This window comes from Alexandromys fortis, unplaced genomic scaffold, assembly GCF_014885135.2.
Source record: "Alexandromys fortis isolate MF-2015 unplaced genomic scaffold, M_Fortis_MF-2015_v1.1 scaffold_212, whole genome shotgun sequence".
Taxonomy (NCBI): Eukaryota; Metazoa; Chordata; class Mammalia; order Rodentia; family Cricetidae; genus Alexandromys; species Alexandromys fortis.
Window position 1 is genome coordinate 1,701,111 of NW_026068091.1, and position 14,059 is coordinate 1,715,169.

A 14,059-nucleotide genomic window follows, 5' to 3' on the forward strand; every position below is an offset into this window, starting at 1 on the left:
CCTCCTCCTCCTCCTCCTCCTCTTTCTCTTCCCTGCCTCGCTTTCTTCTCCCCCCACTTTCCCCCCTTCCCACCTGTGTCAATTTCTAGCTTTCTGTGGGTGGCGAGGAGGGAATTCTCCATACTTCATTTGGTCCAGCTTCCCGTCTGGGAAGTCCCATGGGCTGTATCCTTTGTCCCTCCCTTCCGTGGCAGACCCCCACCCCTGCCTGTCCCTTCCATCTCAGCTGCCATCAGACTGAAGGGAGCAACCCTTTACTTAGGCTTCCGGGCGCTCACTGTAAAGTGTTCACGTCTGTATGTGTTCCCCTCAAGTCTCCGTCTTGGGACAGGCAAGATGACTCAACAGCTGAAAGCACTTGTCACCATGCCTGAGAACCTGAGCTCAAGCCCCAGGACCCAGGGAAGGAGAGAGCCAGCTCCCCATAGTTGTCCCTTCACCCTTACAGAAGCATCATCACACACACACACGTGCGCACATGCACACACATGTGCACACAGCCCTATTAGTGCAGTGAAAGAATTTTTTACTTCAATCTTCATTGTTCCCTGATTCTAAAAGCTGTGTGGTGTGAGCCAACATCGTCACCTTCATTTTGTGGGAGGGAAATGGAGGCTCAGGCGGAGGATGAATGCCCGGGGCTCTGTAGTGGCCTCTGGTTGGCCATGGGTCCTTGAGAAGGCATGCCTCCTTCCAGAGAGTTCCCCTGATGGTCACATGGGAAGGGCTCTGTCCGGTTTCTGTCACATGAGGAGGGATGGCAGTGGGGCAGAGGTGGATGGAGTGGCTCCTGCCTGGACTCAGCCATTCTGTTCTGTGGACTTGGGCAATCACCAGGCCTTGGTTTCCATGCTTGTGTCCTAGTGACCTCAGTAGTGACTCGGGTGTGCAAGGTTTTGCGTGTGTGGGTGTGCGCATGTGTGTGGAAGCCAGGGGACAGCCTCGAGTGCCAGCCTCCTCAGGTGCCACCATCTCATTTGCTGTGTTGGTTGTTGCATTTTTTATCTGTTTGCTTTGAAGCTGGGCCTCTCTCTTCCTGGGGCTTGTACCATTCGGCTAGACTGGCTGACCAGTGAGCCCAGGGATCCTCCTGCCTCCGTCTTTCCATCACTGTGATGACAGGCCCAAGACACACCACACCATTTTGCCCCATGGGTCCTCTCGCTCACACAGAAATTTCTTGTTGACCGAGCCATCTCTCCATCGCTCCTGTGAGGTGGAAGCCCTATCACCCATGTCTGTGATGCGTCCGGGGCTAGAGCTAGTGCCTGGCCCCCCAGCCCCAAGGCTCTGGGTGCAGTCCCCAGATGACAACTGTATCACTCTGGGATCCAGTATGGTAGTCGTGAATCCTTGAAGACTGACCAAAACCCCATACGTCGTTGGGACTGTCGGTCAGTTACAGCGACTGACCTCCAGCCTCGCACACTGGGCAAGGCCTGACTGAGCAGTCTTTGTAGATTTCTCTTGATTTTCACAGTGAGGGAGAATCATGGCTGTCCCCACAGTAATGGCTGCCCCATTGCCAGGGCCTGTTGGGTGCAGCAAGTTTGCTTAGTGTAGACCTGATTCATGAGACCCTGTGGGTGGGACTTCCTCTCTCTCTCTCTCTCTCTCTCTCTCTCTCTCTCTCTCTCTCTCTCTCTCTCTCTCTCTCTCTCTCTCTCTCAATGCTATGTGACCAGTGGGAGGCAAGGCCAAACTGGAGCTAGATCTTCTTAGCCTGACCACTCATGGTCTATACATGAGTCAGGGTCTCCTCCTGACAGACACAAGAGCCTCCTGCAGCCCTAACGAGTACTGAACCTAGGGACTTGTGTCAGAGGTGATTACCATCCGGTTACACCCCCAGGTTTACCTCCTACACACCCACTGCCGGTCTTACATCAGCGCTGTCCAGCTAAGTTTACCATTGGCCAGATTGAAGCTAGCCAGGATGGGTGTCGGAGAAAGAGCAGGACGAACACACTCAGGACGTCTAATACACTGGGGAGAGGGCAAAGGGGCCCTGATTTTGGATACTTTGTGCTAGCTTAGGAGGAGGGGGAGTTTGCAGTAATGCATATATAGTTCCTGGTTTCTCCAGGTAACCTGGTGGAACTAATAACAGAGAAAGAACAAAAACCACACAGCTTGAATGCCTGTCTTGATGACACCGGGATTAGAACACGGGGACAAAGCCAGGCTTACACAGGGAAGAAGCCCGTGCTCCTTCACGCCACAGACCGGACCCAGAGCCTCACTGCGGCCCCAGTCCTCCGCGCCTTCCTTGGCTCGGCTGGATGCACCGCCCGCCTTCTCTGTGCTGGTCTAGTGCTGCAGCGGCCATGCTTCTCCGGGTCACCACCTTCAGGGTTGTTCCTAACTCCTAGTCAGTTGACACCAGACTGTAAGCTCCCTGCAGTCAGGGCAGAGCTGCTCACGTGATCTGGGTGTTTGTTCCGGGCTCTCCTTACTGCACAGTACAACTGATGGAGGCATGGATGCTTAAGTGGACTACACTAGTTAATTTAATTTTCCTTCCCTTCATTCCAGCCAATAATTTCATCTTAGTAAGACAGGGCAATTGTAATTATCTGGTCCTGGAGCTTTTATAAATGGGTGGGGTTTGTGTGTGCTGTATGGTGTGTGTGTGTGTGTGTGTGCTGTTCTGTATATGGAATTGCTAGTGTGGGTATGTAAACGTGCGTACATGTGTGTACAGATACCAGAGAACCTTGGCAGCAGGCATTTTCGAGTCTCCCCAGCCCATAGCTAGCTGTCTATGTCTCTCTTAAGGCTCGTTGGGGAGCTAGAGGGACACCCAAGCTGATGCACAGTAGATGACATCCGAGTTGCTGGTCTGGGTTCCAGGCGTCCTGGAGAGACAAGCCCTTCCAAGGACTCGTGGTCCACAGGGGATCCTTTTCCCATTCCCGCCACCATCTCTTGGCTCTCCATAAGGTCTGCTGTTCAGATGCCAATAGCTGTATTAACGTTTTGTACACAAACACATCTTCCCCAGAACCTTCTCTCTGCCGATGTTCAGACTTAATGATGTACCATCTCTGGCATGGTACAGACATCCTTCAGAAAACTTCCGTTGCCATGGGAATGTTTACGACGATCCTCTTGATAAAATTTTGTGAGCAGCCAACTCCAAAATTGCAGATGCTTTAGGTTAGGGGCGTGTGTGTGTGTGTGTGTGTGTGTGTGTGTGTATGTGTATGTTTGCATGAAAAAGAAAACAAGCCTTTGAAAGGGGAAATTTTCTTCTTCAGGGCTAGCTGTTTCTGAAGTTTAAAATAAGAATTACCTAAAAGCGGAGACACAGCGGGGAGGGGGAGACACAGAAGCTCGGAGCATTTGCTCTTGAAGATCGAGATGGGAGAGAATGGCTTGGAATGCCTCCCTTGGGTACAGGGCAATCATGAAGGCAGCAGGCATGGAAGGCTTGCCCCCCCCCCCTTTAAAGCTGACATACTAACAAAGGGTTTCTTGATTTTTTTCTTTAATCAAGAGGGCTGGTCAGGTAAAGGTGCTCCCTGGGCCCCACACAGTGGAAGGAGAGAACCCGTCTCTGGAAGCTGTCCTCTGCCTGCCGCAGCCACTGTGACTCCTTCAACCCCTCATGAGCGTGTGCACATGGCAGGCATACAAACCTAATGGATATATCTGGTTTTAATTTTTTAAAGACTTGTTTATTTTAATTTTGTGTGTACTGTATGTATTATTTTGTGTTTGCCTCCATGTATGTGTGTGCCTGGTACCCATGGAGCCAGACCTGAGTGTCCAGTCTCTTGCGATGTAAGTTACAAACGGTGTGACCACCAAGTGAGAGCAACCCGAACTCCTGGTTGGTTGTGTTTGCTGTTGTTTTCCCTCCGGTTGTTTTTATGAGGTGGTAACTCGGTAGTTGAAGAGCTTGCCACACAGGCACGAGGGTCGGGAGTTTGAATCCCTAGGACTCTTAAGTGCTGCATGAGCTGGGCAATCTGCATGCAGTTCCAACACAGAGACGGGGTCCATGTCGCGATGGGTCCACGGTGAGCTCCGCACTCACCTGAAAACCCTGTCCAGGGAGGAAGTGAGCAGTCAAGGATGCCTCCACACGTGCTCACACATACATGTGGGGTCATTTTAATAGCCTGAAGTGAAATGAACACTAGTGGCCCTCTTAGTATTTTGAAAATGGAGTGCCTTCTGTCAGTGTTAATGACGGTCTTGTTCTGACTCAGAGAGGCAGCTTGAGCCTGGACTGGGAAGGTGAATGTATCACTAGGAGGCTCAGGGCAGGTGAACTTGCTGCTCATTTCTGGATCGTGGCACGTGGTGACAATACTTAGCTCCAGACAGCTGGGGACACTTTCCAAAGCCCACGCTGTGGTTCCTCAGAGTTACCTTTCTGTTGTCCTGGGGGAGAATTTGAAATTACTCTTATGTCCAGCCCCTCCCACTCCTCTGAACCAAGACCCCAGCCAAACCCCTCAGTGGGTGGCTGGGAGGATCATTAGCACATGGGTGTCTGCACCATAGCTGTGCTCCCCAACTATAATCCAAGAATGGGGCTCACCCAGTACAGTGCTCCTGCTTCAGTCCATGTGGGAAGCCAGAAACTGAGAGTAGGCGCCTAGGGACCCCCACATCCACTTGACAATAATCTGCTACATTGAGTAATTAAAAAAAAAAGATTTGTCTTTGTGTCTTTGAGTATCTTTCCGTTCTCCAGCACTGAATTTGTATTATATATCAGAAAAATATTTGTCAATTTGCTGAGCAATTAAAATGCAAAACAAAGATTTTTGTTACAAGCAGTAGGAGAAATACCGTGTCCCGGCACCTGTAGCCAGCAGAAGTACTGCATCACAGTGCTTGGAGCTCACCGCAGACATGAGGCATGAGGAGCACTGTAAGGAGCACCGTCCCATACTCCACAGCTCCCCGTTAACTCCCTTGCTATTTTGGGGACCTCGTCTAAGTCCTAGCGGCCTCTTCCTCGGGGTCCTCTGGACACATTACACAGCTTGGCAAAGACCTGTGCTGTGCACCCGCCCACCTGTTCCCCCAGTGCATGGGAGGATACAGGAAGCCTCTGGAACGCCTCGGGCTCTGGACCAGTGGCCTCTGTTGGATGATGAGAAAATGACCCTGCCTTCTCCTTTCCCTCAGACCCAGGTCTCTTCTTCCGCCTGCCCAGCAGCATGAGAACAGTATGACCGGCCAGCCGCAGGAGAAGCCCCCAGAGCCAGGCCCCCAACGCAGCCATCCGCTACCACGGTCAAGGTGAGCTTGCTGGCTTCGGGGAAGCCACTTCAACGTAGATGCTTCGTTTAAACAAACTGTATATGCTGTTTTTAGCCGTCGTGGCATGCTGGAAGAATGGGAGGTACTGGGGTAAGGGTAGACTTAAAAACTTATGCACAGCCGTGTCCACACCTTTAATCCTACTACTTGGAAGGTAGCCCTATCTCTGAGTTCAAGGCCAGCCTGGTCTACTTATGGAGGTCCAGGCCAGCCAGGGCTACACACTGACAGACAAACAAACCAAAAGCCTTGTGTTGGGACTGGAGAGATTTAGTTGGTAAAGCGTGTGTTGGGATACCTAGACTCTGAGTTAAAAGCCAGGTTCAGTAAGTAGTATGTTCTTATAGTCCCAGTGATGGAGACTTGGGGATTGGAGGCAGGCCGATCCTGGAGCTTGTGCAGAAGCTAGTATAGAATCCTGGGGAAAGTTCCAGGTCAGTGAGAGACAAAAGATAGAAGACACCTGAGGACTGACACCAAGGTTGTCTTCTGACCTTCACGGGTGTGCTGTGCACACACACACACACACACACACACACACACACACACACACACACACAGGAAGTGTGTTGGCTTGCAAGGCAAGCTGCACTCATTTGGTGATTGAAGGTCAGGTGGGGGCAGAAAGGACTCTGCCCCCCTGAACCTGGGCCGGTATCGGGTCTCTTAGGGGATTTTGAATGAGTGAATCTCTGGGATATGGGCCCGGAGAGATAACAGCGATTAAGAGCACTGGCTACACTTGCAAAGAACCCAGCTTAGGGTCTCAGCACCCACACGGTGGCTCACAGTAGGATGTAACTCTGGTTCCAGAAAATCTAGAACTTTCTTTAGGCCTCCGTTAGTATCGCATGCACTTGGTGCACATGCATGCATGCAAGCGAACACTCACACCAATCAAATAAAAATAAGTTCACTTTTTCAAAAATATCTGTGGGATAGGATGGGATTGCTAAGAGTAGTCTGTGGTGTGGGACTCCTGGTTAGAGCTGGACAGACCCATGTCCCTCACAGAAGTCAAAAGACTCACAGAAGTCAAAAGGATCAGAAACTGCATTGAAGAGGCCGTCAGTTACCTTTCTGTTGTGACAAACTACCTGGCAGAAGCAGCTTACTGGGAGAAGGGTTGGTTTGGATTTTCTTGTTTGTGAAGGGTACGACCCATTATGGTGGGGAAGACATGGCAGCCGGAGGATGAGGCTTTAGGGTGTGCTGTGTCTAAAGTCGGGAAGCGGAGAGCTAAGTGTTAGTGTTCGACTCGCAGCCCTCTGCATATTTATTTTGCGATCCCCAGCCCGTGGGATGGTGTCCCCCACATTCAGTTAAAACTTCCTGGATACCCTCATTGACCCCGAAGTCTGTTTCTGTGGTAATTCTTGTCTTGGCGAGTTGGCAGTGAAGACTGAACGTCACAGACACTTGGTGGAAAGTCCTCTATCTGTCTGCTGACCCCTCACCACCACCTGGAACCTCAGACTCATCTTTGAATTTGAAGAAGTATGTCATGATACTATTTTTTTGTACAACTCTTCCCTACACACTGGTGTCACTCAGCTTGTCCCTTCGTCTTCTCTGTGTTAGAAAGAGTCGACTTGATTCCAGTGTCTGCCCTGTCACTTCCTTCCTCAACTTGTACCAAGCTCAAGAGTCCTTCAACCTTCTTCCCTCTGTTGGAGATAAGAAAGGCGGGCTGTGGCTGGCATGATTGCAGACCCGTGGACTCAGTGCTTGAGAGAAGAGGCAGGTGGTGTCCAGGCCAGTCATGGATGCATAGTGAGAGCCTGTCACGGAGAAGAAAAGAAGGAGGAAGGAGGAGGAAAAGAGGGGTGTAGAGAAAGACAGACAGACCTTTCTCTCCTCTCAAAGTAGACTGATTATAGATTCTCTGAGAGCACTTAGAGTGTATATTGAGCTATTCTGTGGACTTCTCTATATTTTATATATAATCTCTTCCATTTTTTCTTAAGCCCTGAAAGAATATGTGTTCTTTTATTATTGCATTTAATTTTGTTTACATGATCAACACAATAAGGTTGACTTCGGGGTTTGGTTTTGTTTGCTTGCTTGTGTTTGAGACAGGATCTCTCTGTTTAACCAAGAACTCACCCTACAGACCAAACTCTCAGAATGCTGGGACTAAAGGCCTGAGCCACCACACAAGGCTTGGTTGTTCTTTGCACTGCACAAATCATCTATATTAAATCCTTTTCCGATTCTGTATGCTTAATGTCTTAGTTATTCAAAGAGTTGTGAGCTGGGACACGACTCAGTGTGGGTCTCTTGTCTCGCAGGTGTGAACCCCTAGAGTCAGTACCCAACACCTCCATGAGCTCCTGAAAAGAAAGAGAAAGTGTTCAAATTTCCCAATGAATTTGCCAACTGCTCCTTGCAGTGCTGGCATTTTTACTTTATATATTTTAAAGCAATGCTCTTTGATGTGTGGGTTTGGTTATTATCTATTTTGTCTGGTAGATTAGCGTATTCCTATTAGTCCAGTACTCAAGAAGCTGAGGCAGGAGGATTCCAAATTCAAGGCCTGCCCAAGCTACTGGTTGAGATGCTGACTCAAAAAAAACCATTGGAAAAAAAAGATTCATTGCGTGGCTTAAGAACAAATTAGGGTCACTGGTACCTTGTGAGCATGCTTGTACTCTGAACTGGCTTCCCCCTTTGTTCTTCTCGCTATCTTAATTAGAATCTATGTATTCTGTGCCTGTTTTCAGTGGTTGCCCCGGATATTTTAACAGCTATATTAAGGTCTAAAATTAACCAGTGTTTCCCCTCCTCCCAAATATTACAGAACCGCAGGCTGGTTCCATTTTAACCATTGCCTCTCCCAACTTACACACTCTAACTTGCTTCTGTTGTCCCTTGACCCTGCTTGTCCCCTAAAATCAGATACTCTTGTTCTCTGGTTTTGGTGCAGATTTTCCCTCATGCCTATCCACCTTCTTTTCTTAGACTTTGGGGTTTTCCTTTCCCAAATCTGGAATTTTTTCTCATCTCCCGAAATGCATCCTCTAGCACTATCCTTCAGTGAGATTTGTTGAGGACAACTCCTGGGACTTGTGCATGTGTGTGTTTAGAGGTTTGTTTGTTTGGTTTTTTTTTGGGTGGTTTGTATTATCAATTCCTTTTCTTGTGGCTGTGATAAAATACCTCACAGAAACAGGGATAGCATAGTTCCGTCCCGTCCTTGTCCCCCGCTCCTCCTGCCAGCGGAAGTCACGGTCCTTGAACCTGAGGCAATGGCCAGAGTGCCAATACTCAGCTGGTGAGGACTCCAGCCCTTTGCCTGTAGACCGTGGTTTCCCTCAGTCAGTCTAATGGATGTAATTCCTACACATATGTGTTCTCGTGGTGATTCCAGTCAGTTTAACAGCCAAGGCTGAGAACCACAGTGTGGGGGTTGCTTTCCCTTGCTTTGTTTTGAAAAGTGGCCTTGTTGTGTAGAAAGGACGGCACCACAGCTCCTGGCACTGAGTGCTCCCAGAAACCTTGATTCTCAGAAGTTGCTGGTTTGTGATATGGTCCCACTATGTAGCGGTAGCTAGCCTTGAACTCAGGGAGATCTCCCGCCTGTGCTGGAGTTGAAGGCACGTGCCCCTTATTATTTCAGTTAGAAATGTTGAGTCCACGACCATGCCACCCTGAACACCTGGTCTTGTCTCATCTAGAAGCTAAGCAGGGGCGGGCCTGGCTAGCGTCCAGGTGGGAGGAGTGTCCAGCAGGCTGTCTGCTGCTCTGTCTTGTCAGAATGGCTCTGTCTCTGTATCGCTTGCTCGTTCTCCCACCCCCCCACCCCCCCACCCCCGCTTTCTCCACTGCCACCACCATCTCAAGGACACTATTGAGCAGAAACTTCTAAGACCCAGAGAGGTCACTGTCACAGGCTAGTCTGGGAGGACTAGGGAGGATTAGACCCCTCTTTTTCCACCTTCCCTCTCCCCAAGACATCCGTGACCGTTTTGGACCAGGATGTTCACAAAGAATATCGGTTTGTGTCAGGGTGCTTTCAGATAGCCGGACGGCTTTGGGAGACTTGTTTGAGTCTGTTGTTTATCTCCCACAAGACAGGAAGTGGCTTCTGCATATTTGGTGACCTGCTTCTTCAGTGGTCACCAGCAAACCTTCCTGCTTTGTTCCCATCCTGTCAAGCACTTCTGGACCCCCAAAGTCATGTGCACAGGACCCTCACTTGCTGTCCTCACTTTTGCCCCTTCCCCATGTGGCTTCTTCTCCAGCTACCCCGTCCTGACTATTGTTGACTCTTTCTGTGAACCTTTTGTGGGGGACGGCTGTGGAGCACCGGGTCAGGTGGGGGACGGCTGTGGAGCCCTGGGTCAGGTGGGGGACAGCTGTGGAGCACCTGGGTCAGGTGGGGGAGGGCTGTGGAGCACCGGGTCAGGTGGGGGATGGCTGTGGAGCACCTGGGTCAGGTGGGGGATGACTGTTGAACACCTGGGGTGTGTGAAAGATGTCTGTGGAGCACCTGGTTTGGATGAGGGATGGCTGTGGAGCACCGGGTCAGGTGGGTCAAGTAGGGGACAGCTATGGGGCAGGGGAATGTGCTAAGTGTGCCCCAGCTATAACACCTTTGCCAACTTTGCTTCTCTGAGCTGCCATCTTGCCACCTGAGGACAGTAGACAGTGCTGTTCCAGGACTGAGGTGAGGTGCAGAGACCTTGTACCCTGAAGTTGGATGTCATTGGAAACCGTGACAAAACTCTCTGAAGATTAGGTGGTGGAAAGGTTTATTTCATCCTACAAGGTACAGACCATCATTAAGAAAGTCAAGACAGGAACTCAAACGTGAACTTGAAGCAGGAACACTGTTTGCTGGCTCACACATACACCCCTCCTACGTCAATTAACAATCAAGATAATTCCCCGCAGACATGATTGCAGGCCAATCTGATATAGGTGGTTCTTGATGAGAGCTTTCTCCTCAGGTGACTCTAGGCTGTGTCTGGTTGGCTCTGAGACCAGATCTCTTTGCGCCTGGTGCTCTAAGTGGACAGAGCTGGTTTACAAAACGGGATGAAAGTGGAGGTGGGAATCTCGAGCGAATGGAGCACCCAGCCTCGCTACTGATGGCAGTCTCTGAACAGGAGCATTTAAAACAGAAACCAAGGAGCTGGGTGTGACCATGCGTTTGTAGTCCCAGCCGTGTGGAGGCAGAAGTGGGAAGACCCCTTCAGATTAGAAACTCAAAGCCAGCCTGTGCGACACAGTGAGATCCCATTTCAAAAGCTGAACGTGATGGTTCACACATATAATCCCAACACTCGGGAAGCTGATGCAGGAGGATCACCATGAGTTTGAGGGTAGCCTGGGCTACAGATGGAACTTCTGGTCAGGCTGGTCTACAGAGTAACATTTTGTCTCAAATACATAAATAAAATAATCAGAGGGAAGACTCAACACGTGGCTAGCCATACACAGAGATTGGCACCTTTCTCTAAAATCTGAGGCTATCGAGGACCAAAATCTATTTGAACCATTTCGTGTTGCTTGGTCGTTTGGAGCGATGGAGGTTGCCAGGCAAGCTGGGCCTGGAGGTGGATGGGATTAGGGAAGAGTTTTTCTCTCGTACAATTAGGAGATGATGTCCTGATGTTCTCAATCAAATGAGTGGCCTGGCCCACACGCCTGGGGCTAAAGGCCCAACCCCACAGTAAACCTCAGTCTGTTGACTGCCTCTCTACTGGGTGATTCAGCCTTCCTGCCCCTCCTTGCTTCTGCTTACCCAGATCTCTAAGTCAAGACGGAGCTCTTGCATCAACTGGCCTTGCCCATGGGGAGCTCAATGGGCAGATGAAATATTCCCCATTGGTGATTCTCCCAGGGCACCTGAGCCCTGGCTGAGGCAAGGGCTTGTCCTGGATACACCTGTGGAGATGATTCCAGAACCAGGAGGCAGGGTGCAGCATGACCAGGGCTGCCTGGGAAGCCTGGGGTGCCAGAGTTACTGGGTGTAGAACCAGGAGGTGCCCTGGGCCAAGTCCCATCAGAGCTGACAGAAACATGTTCCCCTCTGAGTCAGTAAGTGCTGCTCTGGAAACTAGCCATCAGCTCCTCACTGTTGAGCAAGTGGTCTCTCTCCTAAAACTACCCTAAGAACCCGACTGGTACCAGTCATAGGTATGCGCCGTTCTGTTACATATATATTTCTGTGTTTACTTGTATATTTGTGAATTTTGAGACAGTGTCTCTCTCACTCTGTTAACTTAAACTGGCCTCAAGCTTGTGGCTATCCTCTCCCCTCAGCCTCTTGAGTTAGGTACGGTGGCCTACCTATGACCAACCATGTATGTATTATGTTTACATGTATGTGCTCGTGTATAGGCACGCTCGTGTGTGGGAACATGCACCTCTGCTTGTGCACGTAGAAGCCAGAGAATGACCCTAGGTGTCCTCCTTGTCTTTTGAGACAGGCCTCTCATTGGCCTGGAACTCAGATTAGGCTAGATTAGCTGGCCAGTGAACTCCAGGAATCCTCCTGTCTCCACTTCCCAGTTCTGGGTGAAGTACCCAAGGAGGCCAGAAGAGGGGGTTAGATCCCCTGGTATGGAGTCACAGGCCATTATGAGCCACCATGTTGGTGCTGGGAATCAAACTCAGGTCCTCTGGAAAGTCAGCCAAGTACTTTTAGCTGCTGAGCCATCTCTCCAGCCTTCCTTCCCCCAGTAAGCTCGGTCTGTAGGAATCACCTAAGCTAGTGTGGACGGAGAGCCACTGTTTCAATATTCTGGTCCAGGATTTCAGGGTATCATGGGGAGCATCTGGAGAAACCCCTCATGCCGAGTTCCCTCTTGAAGTTCATTCTAGGTGAAGGCCCTGCGTTCTGCAGTCTGGGGTGCAAGAACGGAAGCCACTGCCCAACAAGGTCACAGAGCTGGTCCTCTGCTGTTTGGTCCAGCTTATCTTTATGTGGGGTTTGCATTTCCTGAATGTTTAGCAACGGGGTGGGGGTGGGGGAGAAGGCAGGGGAAGTGGGCTTAAAGGAGCCCAGTTTAACTTTCCGGTGGCAGGAGATAATCTGTGAGCCCAGAGTTAGACACAGAGAGCCTTGGTTTGAGTCAAGAAGACCAAGGGTGGAGAGGAAAGGCTGGCGCCTGAGAACTAGTCAGAGGCCGCGAGGCGTGTTCAGTAATGACACAGCACAAACAGTAGTTGCGTTCTCTAGCCGCCTTGGGGCCTTCTTGTCTTCGTGGAGGGTGCTCGTGGCGTGTGTCCTCTGACTTGGGCTCCGTGGAGGCACCTGGGTAGAAAGCGGTTGGCTTCTGTGCACAGATCTGTCTGTTGGGATGTGGCCCTCTGGACTTCTGCCTCCCTAGAGCACCCATTACTCAGCTCAGAGATCCTAGGTGACCACGTCCCTCGGGTTGACTTCACGCTTTTCGTTCTAAGTCTGGGAGGCTGGAATGGGTCTGAAGGCGTGGGGACCTTCAACCAGGGGAGGTCCATCAGAACAGATGACACTCGTGGAGCCGAGACTACTCCAGGCTTACATCCCTGGGGTGACTCTGCTAGACAGCGCATCCCTGCCTGGTTCCTCGGTGTGACTGTCATTCAGTGGAAGGAAAGGCTGCAACGCTAAACAAGGCACTGGTGGCCATGCCGCCAGCTTCCTGAGAGCGTGGGCTTCCCAGCACAGGAAATGACAAGAGTCTTGCCTCCGTGGTCCCATAGCTGGGCTGAGATGACCCCAGTCCCCTGGGTGTACCCGCTTAGACTTTTCATTAATGCATATTATTGTATTTTTGTTGTTTTAAATTTTTAAAAATAATGTTTATGTGTCTGAGCGTTTTATCTGCATGTGTGCATCCCGTGTCCTCGGAGGCCGGAAGAGGATGGCAGGTCCTTTAGAGTCTGTTGGTTGAGAACTGCCGTGCGGGTGCTTGGAATTTCACCCTGGGCCTCTGAAAGAGCAGCTAGTATGCTCTTCACCACTGTTTGCTTTGCTTGTTTGCTGTTGTAGGGTCTTACTGCATAGTCCAGGCTTGCTTTGGATATAAAGTCCTCCTGCCTCAGCATCCTAGAATTACAGGCATTGCTATGTTTGAGGTAGCAATGACACCGTGATCTCTCTTTTCCTGGGGGACTTGAACTGCTCGGAATCTGGAACACAGGGAGCAAAGGCCTGTCTTGAAAGGTCTTGGGTTTGGAGTTCAAGCTTTTCATCAGACTGTCTTGGATTCCAGGGTAGTAAAAGTCTCTGTTTCAGAGAAAGGACTATGTGACCTTGAGGATGTAGAGAAATGGGAAAGAAAGGCACATTTAGTTACGAATGCGTCACTGGTAGCCCCTGAAAGCCTGGAGTTTAGTGGTCTGAGGCCTGTACACAGAATCAGCTGTGAGTTGGGAGAGAGATGCAGCTGCAGATGGGCGTGGCCTGAGCAGCATCTGGTCTGGTTCCACCACACCTTTGCTACCACTAATACCAGGTAAGAGGATCTGGCCTGGCCCATAGCCACGTTCAGACCCACCCTGCACACTCACACACATGCATGCATGTGCCAGCACGAACCCCGGGAAGCTACCTATAAAACCAGCAGTTTTGCCCTCCTTGGTGACTGCTCTACCTGGTGGGGGGTGACTGAGCCTTCTCCCGCAATGCTTTGGATCTTCACTCTGGAAGCACCCTGGAGCGTTGGCTCTTGGGGGCACAGGCCTAAGCAGGTCATTGGTGCTTACACTAAGAGAACTCCAGGCTGCCAGGGCCTCAGTCTTCCTTCTTAAGTGACTTCATTCTGGTAATTGGAACAGGAAA

The 14,059-nt window shown here is 50.5% G+C and overlaps 1 protein-coding gene across 16 annotated transcripts in view; it reads left to right on the forward strand.

Moving 5' to 3' along the window:
* Nucleotides 1-14,059, forward strand: part of Trerf1 (transcriptional regulating factor 1) — a 216,991-nt gene that overhangs the window by 142,982 nt on the left and 59,950 nt on the right. For all 16 annotated transcript variants that reach the window (XM_050122801.1, XM_050122802.1, XM_050122803.1 and 13 more), the window contains one exon: nucleotides 5,149-5,262. The gene's annotated coding sequence lies outside the window, so the exon portion shown is untranslated. The remainder of the gene's footprint in view (nucleotides 1-5,148; nucleotides 5,263-14,059) is intronic.